The sequence below is a fragment of the Erinaceus europaeus genome, unplaced genomic scaffold, assembly GCF_950295315.1.
Source record: "Erinaceus europaeus unplaced genomic scaffold, mEriEur2.1 scaffold_451, whole genome shotgun sequence".
Classification (NCBI taxonomy): Eukaryota; Metazoa; Chordata; class Mammalia; order Eulipotyphla; family Erinaceidae; genus Erinaceus; species Erinaceus europaeus.
Window position 1 is genome coordinate 81,035 of NW_026647542.1, and position 10,688 is coordinate 91,722.

The 10,688-nt window shown below is 41.4% G+C and overlaps 1 long non-coding RNA gene across 2 annotated transcripts; it reads right to left on the bottom strand.

Annotated features, from left to right (window-relative positions):
* Positions 1 to 355: 355 nt before the first annotated feature.
* LOC132536371 (uncharacterized) lies at positions 356 to 10,240 on the bottom strand. 2 transcript variants are annotated; one of them, XR_009547973.1, is made up of 4 exons: positions 10,117 to 10,240; positions 9,820 to 9,988; positions 2,769 to 2,955; positions 356 to 1,105 (listed from the first exon to the last, which is right to left on the bottom strand). It is a non-coding gene; the product is annotated as an uncharacterized LOC132536371 (long non-coding RNA). The 2 variants fall into 2 exon arrangements; XR_009547972.1 differs by having other exon boundaries at positions 9,820 to 10,240.
* Between the last annotated feature and the right edge of the window lie 448 nt (positions 10,241 to 10,688).

Here is a 10,688-nt window from a genome sequence, read left to right on the forward strand (position 1 = left end):
AAAGACCAAAACTGTGGCTACCAGAAGCAGTGGATTCAAGGCCTAGTGACTATTCTGATGACACACACAAAAAGCAAGTCAGTCACAAATGTTCATATACAATATATAGGATAGACAATTTGCAAATTCATAGACTGAGAAAGTAGAACAGGGTCCACCAGTGAGTAAAGGGAAGAGAGAATGGAGTTTCTGTGGGCCTGGTGCTCTCATAGCCTTCCCAGCCTCAGGTACCACAGACCCTGTACAGGTCCCAAAAATCTTGGGCTTTTGTTGTTTATCAGAGAAGGGCATAAAACTATAATAGAAAAAATACCTCTGACTAGCATGCAGACTGTCTGCTGGGAGAGAGGGAAAGAGACTTTCACCTTAAAAGTTTTCCATTCTTGCACATAAGCCAAGGAATGTCGTCTGGGAGGGAGGAATTTCCACAGCTGTGTGGAGGAAACGTCTCACTGCTGGAAGACTTGCCCTCTGCAAGGAGGTCAAGGAAATCTAGAAAAAAAAAAACGATGGAAAAGATGAATATGAGAATAGTGGGAGAAATATGAAAAGAATTGGGATTATTATCTCCTTGAGGAGTCTAGAAGCAGAAAAATAGCATAGTACTATGAGTAACTATATTGAGTTTGAGGAAGTCTCATTTGATATATATATATATATATATGTATATAATTATTATTTATCTATTACTGGATAAAGACAGAGAGATATTGAGAGGCAATGGGGAGATAGGGAAAGAGACAGAGAGATACCTGCAGCACTGTTTGACCACTCACAAAGCTTTCCCCCTGCAGGGACTTAAACCTGTGTTCCTACGCATGGTAATGTGTGTACTTAACCAGGTGTGCCACTGCCTGGCCCTGTCCCATTCATCTTCTAGACTTTCTTGTACTCATCTGTGAGATGAAGCTGGTTAACTGTATGATCCAGGGCTGGGTGATGGCACACCAGGTTGAATGCACACATTATACTGTGTGAGGGCCTGTGTTCAAGTCCTTGGTCTCCATCTGCAGAGGGAAGCTTCATGACTGATGAAGCAATGGTCCAGGTATCTCTCTTTTTTCTCTCCCTTTCAAGCTTCTCTTCCACTTTCAATTTCTCTGTCCTATAAATAAATACAAGGTATTAAAATATTGATCTGAGGGGTTTATCCTGGATTACTCATAGGAGCCTGATGTAATAATAGCAGTCCACAGTGTGGGAGGTGGTGTAGTGACTAGAGCACTGGACATAAAAGCTTGGGGTTCCAAGTTCAATCCCCAACAGCACATCCACTGAGTGGTTCTCATGTTAATGAATAAATATGTCTTTAAAGATTATGTGACCCCCACAGTTTCTCTCATCCTTAAACTCTTTGACTGTATGAGTAATTTTTACATGTTTGAAGACTCATTCATATCCAATAAATAGTGGTTGTTTTCTGACTCCATTGCAACAAAAGGAGAAAATAGAAGACAGAGGTGAAGTTTCTTGACCCTGAGAGTTTTTTCAACTCTAAAAGAAACTGATAGAAATTGACTTATTTATATTTATTATTTACTTATCATCATTACTTTTTTAAATAGCACCAGAGTGTCACTCATCTGACTTTCTACCATCCTTCTCATCCTTTGTTTTTTAGACAGAGAAAGAGAGATTGGAAAAGATACCACAGTATCTCTCTTCTATTCATGATGCCTCTTCCTGTACATTTTTGGAATGGACATAGAACATTTCTGTCTTCCCAAACTGAAACTCGGTGTCCATTAAGCTATAACGCCATTCTCTGTGGATTTCACACTGAAGAGAAATGTCCCCTGTCTCTTTGTACTAGGCTAACAGTTGTATTGACTCGGCCCGAGGTTGGTTTCTGTGCACAGGGTCCACGCATAGACTTACCTGCCTAACCAGCCCAAAGCAGTTTGCTTCTGAGACCATCATTTCTTTGCATGCTAACCTCATTTATTTGGTCTTAATTTTTATGTTCTTTTTTATCTGTTTGTTTGTTTTGCCTTCGGGGTTATTACTGGGACTCGGTGCCAGCACTGTGAATCCACTGCTCCTGGAAGCTATTTCTGCCCCCCCCCCACTTTTGTTGCCCTTATTGTTGTTATTGTTGTTATTGTTGTTATTGATGCCATTGTTATTGGATAGGACAGAGAAATGGAGAAGACAGAGAGGGGGAGAGAAAGATAGACACCTGCAGACCTGCTTCACCGCCTGCTTCACCATGCAAGTGGGGAGCAGAGGGGGCAGGGCCTGGAACCAGGATCCCTACGTGTGCTACCACCCGACCCCTAATTTTTATGTTCTTTCCTCCTTCCTTCTTATCACTCCACAAAACTCCACTGCATTTATTCTTTTTTTAAAGTTTTTTTTTAATTGAGAAGATAAATGGTTTATAGTAAATATAGTTTTTGATACATATGTAAATCTTCTTAATTTTCTGCAAGATGCTGTAGCCCCCAGCCTAGGTCCTCCTCCACCATCATACACCAAGACCTAAAACTTACCCCTCCCTCTCTAGAAAGTCCTTTACTTTGGTGCAGTACACCACCCAATCCAACTTCTATTTTGTGTTTCCCCTTTCTATGCTTATTTCTCAACTTCTGACCATGAGTGAGATCATCCCATAGTCATCTTTCTCTTCCTGTCTTATCTCACTTAACATCATTCCTTGAAGCTCTATTCAAGATGAGGTAAAAAAAAAAAAAAAGTAAATTAATCCTTTTTAATAGCTGAGTAATAGTCCATTGTGTATATATTCCACAAATTACTTAGCTACTCACCTGTTGTTTCACACATAGATTGCTTCAAGGTGTTGGCTATTACAAGCTGTGCTGCTATGAACATTGGCATACACAGACTTGTTTGTTATTCATATCCATTTCATCCTCAAGTTTGCTTCTCTTATGATGGCAAAGTAGTTGCAGGTAGATCCAAGTTATTGTCTGGGGAGATGATGTCTCTATTTTACTGGTAATGTAACAGAAACACAAAGGATTCGTTGAATAGGAAATTTAACTTCCGGTTGTGAATTTCATCTTATACCTCATTTTCTAACATCAAATGTTTCTCTAGCAGCTCTCTCTTTCCCCTTGACCAGCACTGTCTTTATACTTTAATGATCATATCTCATTGACATATTTCCCCTAGAGGAAAAACATTGGCAGCCTCAACGTCTTCAAAGATAACTTGCTCTCCCGAGAGCTACTATTTTGATAGTAGCGCCACCATGTGCACTTAGTTATACAGACCTGTCACTCTTCCCAAATTTTACTTCATTAGGAACCAGTAAAATACACACACACACACACACACACACACACACACATATTCCCATGTCTAAATCGCTTTCTGAAGCATCCAATATACTTCTTTCATTTTTGAATCATTAAAAAAGTTGGGTTAGAATTAGAGAAGTGCTTTAGAGGGAGGAAGACACTGCTTTCCTTCCTGAAAGAGATAGATCAAGATGTATCTGGACAATGTGCTCAGATGGGAAATACATAGAGAGACTGGAGTGTGTGGATGAAACATTTAAAATGTGAATGTTAATGGACTTTGGGGTTTGGGGCATTCCAGAACCATGTAGTTTGTAAATTTTCTGGAACTAGTTGGTAGATTTATTTCTTTCTTAGATTTTGGTGGAGTGATTACTGTTATAGAACATAAAAATGCATTGAATTTTTCTCTGGTAATAAAATGTGTAAATACTGATTTCAGATATAGAGGCTTAGTAAGGTCAATGTGTGTTTAGTTCACTTTGAAATATTTTGATCTTTTTAATTCTCAGACTGTTAGGACCAAAAGGGTTTTCTCTACTGACTCACCTTTTCATATGGTGGATGAGGAAACTAAAATTAAAAAAAAAAAAAAAAAAGGCAAGATGCCTTGCCTATATCATCAAAGTTTTTTACCATGCTAATACAGTTTCATCTTCCTGAAATATATCTCCTCAGGTGGTTGCCATGTTAAGCTAATAGTATCCCTGGGTTAATCTAAACTACCCCTAGAGGAAAAATATTGACAGCCCCAAGGTTCTCAATGAGAACTTGCCCTCCCTAGAAGCTAACTCTGGGACTCTAAGCTCTGAGACACGAAGGAAGTCCTCAAACAGATGGTCGGCACTAGGCATGCAACCAATAGCCTCATGGGAAAGGTCAAGGAGGAAGGGGACTCCAAGACAAGCCATCTGGGTATGTGAGGCTCATTGTGTGCTAGGAAAGAAGCCAGAGAGGCGAAATATGCATCCTGATGTTGGAGTGGGAAGAGGGTCAGGCTTGCAGCTTTGTCTACACATACTTCTGAAGGGTGGAGGGTTGGCTAAGGAAGGTGGACAAGATTAGTCAAAAAAGACCAGGACGATGGTGTGGAAATGAAGGAGTTGAAAGGCTATCTTTAGCAATACAGGACAGAATCAGAGACAACATTTGATGATCAAGAGTTTTTGAAGAAGAAAATGTGTACCAAAGCTTTGTTGAGACAGTAAGGATATAGACCAGTAGATAGAGCCTGAACAGTGCATTAGAGGCAGCAGAATCTGAAATAAATAAAGTCCTTATCCTATTTCACAATTCTCCCTCTATAATATGACTGTAAAATTACGTTTCCCTATACAAAGTTGAGGTTCTAACTCCTGGTACCACAGAAGGTGACCTTATTTAGAAGTAGGGTGACTGTGAATGGGCCAAGTAGGCATCATCCTGGAATAAGGTAAGCTCCTGGTTCAATGCTGGTGTCCTTGGAAGATGAGAGAAACCAAACCCAGACATGGATGTAAAAGGAAGACACCATGTAGAAACAAAAGCAGAGGTTAGAGTTATGCTCCTCCAAGTGAGTGATGCCCAAAACTGTGAGAGGTTAGAAGAGAAAGACCGTCCAAGAGAGGACATTCTAAACATAGGCCTGCAAACACCTCAACTCAGTCTCCCAGCCTCCACCACTGTGAGAACATAGCTCTGTGGCTTGAAGACATCCAATATATAGTAAGTGCCTTGATTTAGAAACCTCTAGAAACAACAATACACACCATTTCCATGGTATTTCTGTCTCAGCTCTTAACAGAGAGAGAAGCAAAATTAGCAGGGGTTTTTTGTTTGTTAGTTTGTTTTATTGTTTGTAGCGATTACTGTTGTTATTGGTGCCATTGTTGTTGGAAAGGACAGAGAGAAATGGAGTGAGGAGGGGAAGACAGAGAGGGGAAGAGAAAGACAGACACCAGCAGACTTGCTTCACCACCTGTAAAGCGACTCCCCTGCAGATGGGGAGCCAGGGGGCTTGAACTGGGTTCCTTGCGCTGGTCCTTGCACTTTGTACCACGTGCGCTTAACCCACTGAGCTACTGCCCGACTCCCAATTAGCAGATTTTTAAGGAAAAATAGCCCAAATCTATCAGACATTCATTGTCCTCAAGGGTAGGCTTTGCTTTTGTTCCCCTCCAACAATGAGGTAGAATCTTTTTGGGGGGGGGGTGTAAAGTATAAGCAGTGATTTGCCTAAAAAGATGTTTCTTACTGGAGTATTTTCTCATCTGCTCCTTTTATACTCTCAAAGCAGTTGAAAGAACCTAAGTGTTGCAAAAACAAATCTTCAGATATTTCTGATGAATATCTGCATGTGGGTGATTTGTCACCTCTGTTTGAAAGCTCGTATCTGTTGTATCTTGGGGCCTGAACAAGAGTTTATTTCAACAAATACCGAAAGATTAAAAAACAAAAGAGCAAAGATGATCAAGAGATGAGCAATTATTTGAAAAGTCACCCGAGATTTTAAAAAGAACCAAACAATTTCTAGAAGTCAAATATTTAATCATTGTTTTTTTTTTCTTTTCTTTATGGGGGGGGGAATTCTTGGTTTACAGTCAAAGGTAAAATGCAGTCATTGGTACATGTGTAATAGTTCTCAGTTTCCCACATAACAATCAACCCCCACCCCTAGCTCCTAGTCCTCCTCTGCCATCACATTCCAGGACCTGAACGTCCCTTCCCACCTCCCCACCTCCTGCCCTAGAGTCTTTTGCCTTGGTGCAATACACCAACTCCAGTCCAAGTTCTGCTTTATGTTTTCCCTTCTTCTCTTATTTTTAAACTTCTATCTATGAGATCATTCCATATTCTTTCTGGCTTATCTCACTCAACATGATTCCTTCAAACTCCATCCAAGAATGGGGTGAAGAAGGTAAATTCACCATTTTTGATAGCTGATTAGTATTCCACTGCGTATATAGACCACAACTTACTCAGTCCATCAGATTTTTAAGTGTGATGGATATGTGACAGTGAGAGGCTTGGCAGCCACAGAAATAGATTTGACAGTCATTCCACAGGTTAAAGAAGCTGGTCTATTCCTCTCTTTTGTCTAGATCTGAGGTGAACATACCAGGTTGGCAGGCAGATCTGTATAGGGGGTCATTCAGGGTCACATACTCCTTCTACCTTGTGCCATGCTCACCCCCTTAGAAAACTAAACTTCTTTGGTCAAAGGTACAGATGTCAGGACAGTTGTATTTTCCCAATAATTTTTTAACCTATGCAAAAATACAAAAAAGAAAGAAAGAAAGAAAGAAAGAAAGAAAGAAAGAAAGGAAGGAAGAAAGAAAGAAAGGCTATCTTCCCCACCTGCAGGGGGAAGTGGTAAATTTTACAAGTGGTAAATTAGAGCTGCAAGTGTCTCTCTGTCTCTCTTCCTTTCTATCTCCCTCTCCCCCTCTCAGTTTCTCTCTGTCTCTATCAAATAATTGTTTTAATTAATTAATAATTGGCTATCTGCTTTGTCAGAGGTTGTGGCCACTCTGCATTGCTCTAAAGTGTATAGATGTGTTTCTCTCCATTTGCTGACGAATGTCACTACAAACCAGTCACAGTGGTTCTATTGTTTCCTATGGACAATGCTGAGCAATTTTACTTCTGCTCACAAGCTGAAGAAAAGGCATGGAAAGAGATCCTTCATTGTGTCGCAATGGAACACGTCACGTCCATTGGACACTGCAAAGCTGTCTGTGAAATGCCATGTCATTGAGTAGCTATGTGTCCAAGCAAATACTATGAATATAGCAAAGGGACAGAATGAATTATTGTGTACAACGAGCTATCTGTCTCTACCACAAATGGTCTGCAAAAGTATTTGGACTCAGAACATCAGGATGTCAGTGTACTGAAGGATAGAACCAAAGAGATTAACCAGAAGATCCTCCAGAGACAAAGAAATGGAAATGCAAAAGACGTTCTTGGAGAACATCCAATAGAATGAAGAAGAAGAACATGAACCAAGAAGTTTCTAGAATTGTCAAGTGACATCAATGTTCAGATTTATAAAGCACAGAGAATCCCATCCTGGGTACTGCTATAAAGGCTTTATATATTATCACATCAGCCTGTGTAGAAACCCTATACAGAAGGGTTTTTATCATTACCATTTTTACCCCCAGAGAAAATAGATCCAAGGTACAGAGAAGGAAGTTTGCTATAGAGAGCAGAGCTGCACCTCCAAAGTCTCTTACTACAATACAACACTAACTCTCAAAAGATTTGTCTTGCTTTATTAGCGACAATAAAGTCAATGCTTTAAAAATAATAATAATAAGGGAGTCGGGCGGTAGCACAGCAGGTTAAGCGCACGTGGCCACGCAAAGTTCAAGAACCGGCATAAGGATCCTGGTTATTGCCCCAGGCTCCCCACCTGCAGGGGAGTCGCTTCACAGGTGGTGAAGCAGGTATGCAGGTGTCTGTCTTTCTCTCCCCCTCTCTGTCTTCCCCTCCTCTCTCCATTTCTCTCTGTCCTATCCAACAACAACGACAGCAATAAAAAATACTTAAAAAATTATTATTATGTTGGGTATCCAGGAAGTGGCACACCTGGTTGAGCAAACATGCTACAATGCATAAGGACCCAGTTTCAAAGCCCTGCAAGAAGAGAAGCAGTGCTGCAGATATCTCTTTCCCTTTCTTTCTTTTTGTGTGTATATATGTATATATATGTATATATATATATATATATATATATATTCCCTTTTGTTGCCCTTGTTGTTTTTTATTGTTGTAGTAGTAATTATTGATGCCATCATTGTTAGATAGAACAGAGAGAAATGGAGAGAAGAGGGGAAGACAGAGAGGGGGAGAGAAAGACAGACACCTGCATACCTGCTTCACCACCTGTGAAGCAACTTCCCTGCAGGTGGCATCCTTGAGCCAGTCCTTGCACTTTGCACCATGTGCGCTTAACCCGCTGCTCTACCGCCCGGCCCCCTGAATCAATATTTCCTTAATAAAGTGATATTAGAGTTAGAAAAAAAATAGACCAAGAAAAAAAAAAAAAAGGAAAAGAAGGCTTCACTGGTGGTGAAGTCAAGAATGACCGCAGATTCAAGTCGCAAACCCTGAACCCTCGGCAACAGGTAATACCTGTTTTGATCTCATTATAATCAGGCCCACAGGGGCTGGGAGGTGGTGTACCCAGTTGAGCATGCAGGTTACTTACAATGTGTGAGAACACATTATGTTCCAGCTCCCAGTTCCCACGTGCAGAGGGAGAGATTCTTGAGCAAGGAGGCAGCTCTGCAAGTGTCTCCCATTCTCTTTCCCTATCTCCCCCTTCCCTCTCAGTTTCTCTTCATCTCTGTCCATTAAATAAAATAAAATAATCAAAACCGCAGGGCCAGATCATATCTGCCTTGTTGCTCTGAGTGATTCCACAGAGACTTTTTCTAGTCCTACCAGGTATTGCAAGGGACCTGTCTCCTACAAAACCTGTCTCCTGCATCCCAGACAGAAACATTTTTTCCATTTTGTGTTTTTTTTTTTTTTTTTCGCTGCATGGTTCCTGTCTTCAAGTGCCATGCTATAGGGAGAGAGAAGAAAAGGCAGTAAGCAACCCCCCCCCTCCCAACTATGAAATAGTACAGCCTCAGACCTTATGCTAGGTCTCTGGGATTCTGTGTCCTCAAATACACAGGAGAAGCTTGATTTGCAGGGATAGTTTGCAGACCTCTTCAAGACTCAAATCTTTTCCTCCTTACAAAACCTGAGGCAGAAATCACACACATGAAAGTCAAAAGAAAATCAAAACCCTAGAGCTGAATTGAAAGGGGGGGTGGTGCAGGGAGAAGCACTTCTCATCTCACTCCAGTACACAGACTGGATATAGAGTTCCCTCCATTTCTCAGGCAAGGTTGAGACTCACCCATTTCTACGATTCCTGACATCCTTTTGAACTGTAATAACTTATGGTTGTTCACCAGCCAGAAATAAAGAAGAAGAAAACTAACTCTTGTTTTGTTTTATGCTTTGGAAAAGAAATGTAAAGAGGAAGAGGAGAAGAAAGGGGGTAAAAAGGGAAGGGAAGGGAAGGGAAGGGGAGGGGAGGGGAGAGAAAGGAAAGGGAAGGGAAGGGGAGGGAGGGGAGGGGAGGGGAGGGGAGAGAAAGGAAAGGGAAGGGAAGGGGAGGGGAGGGGAGAGGAGGGGAGGGGAGAGGAGGGGAGGGGAGAGGAGGGGAGGGGAGGGGAGAGAAAGGAAAGGGAAGGGAAGGGAAGGGAAGGGAAGGGGAAAGAAGAACGGAGGGGAAAGAATGGAGGGGAAAGAATGGAGGAAAAGAAGAAAATAGGAGAAGAGGGAGAGGGATAGAGGAGGGGAGGGAGGAGGAAGAAGAAGCAATGTTCAGAGAAGAGTCACAAGTTATTTTCAGGCTTGAGCCAAAATGAAAACCTTTGCTCAATGAATAATTAGCATGAAGCAACCAAACAAGACATTCGTTCACAAGAATTATGAAGCCCAATCTCTTTTATGCCCCATCCTATTAAAATGTCTTCCAAGGAAAGAGCCATTTGTAGGCCACAGATCTTACCTGAGGGGAAGAGGCAAAGGGGAATCCAAGAACGCCATCCCTTCCAGAACTGCTAGACTGCTGGTGACAGCTCTGGCTTAAACCAAACAAGCATGTCAGCATCTGGTTTCTTCCACCTGAAAATTTATATCAGTCCTCTATGTAAGCAAATCTGAAGAATCCCAGCAAACTGGAAACATGGAACAAGAACAAAAAGCCTCTTTGGTCTCGAGGGCAACAAAAGTAAAAAAAAAAAAAAAAAAAAAAAGTGGGGGGGGGAGACTTCTTTTTTCAGACCATAAGAAAAGAATTACTCACTTTAAGCGCCCAAGCTGACGTTTTCATGAGAAGACAAATTTGGACAATTTCATTTACTGCTTGCAAATACTGAATGACCTGGAGAGCTAAACAGTCTTTGCAGAGACGTCTCCCCTCCCTTCTAGCCCACAGATGTTAACTCACCCATGCCTTTTCTCTTCCCTATATATCCCTGGGAAGGGGGAGGCGGGCTATAACATTCTTCTATTTATTTATTTGGGGTAATTTGGAGAGTTAGTATTGTGTCTATCCACCATGTGTTTTTCCTCAATGTCAGTAGCAGAGTAATTCTTACACTTAGCTTGTACTGAGGGCTATTAAGATGGCAACATAGTGATGTTGCAGAAAAACTGCCATTAATTCAAGCTCAAAGAAGCTACCCTTTCCCAGAGCACCTCATGCTCCTTCTGAAGCCCTGACCCCAACCTGAGTGCTTCTCTCCATCTGCCCTGGTCACCAAATAGTGATCAGTCAGATCTTCAAATTCACTTTACTATATTGCTCCAAACCCCACATCCTCAGTGACCTGAGAGGTAGTGAATTAGATAAACATGGGACTGAGTTCAAGCCCT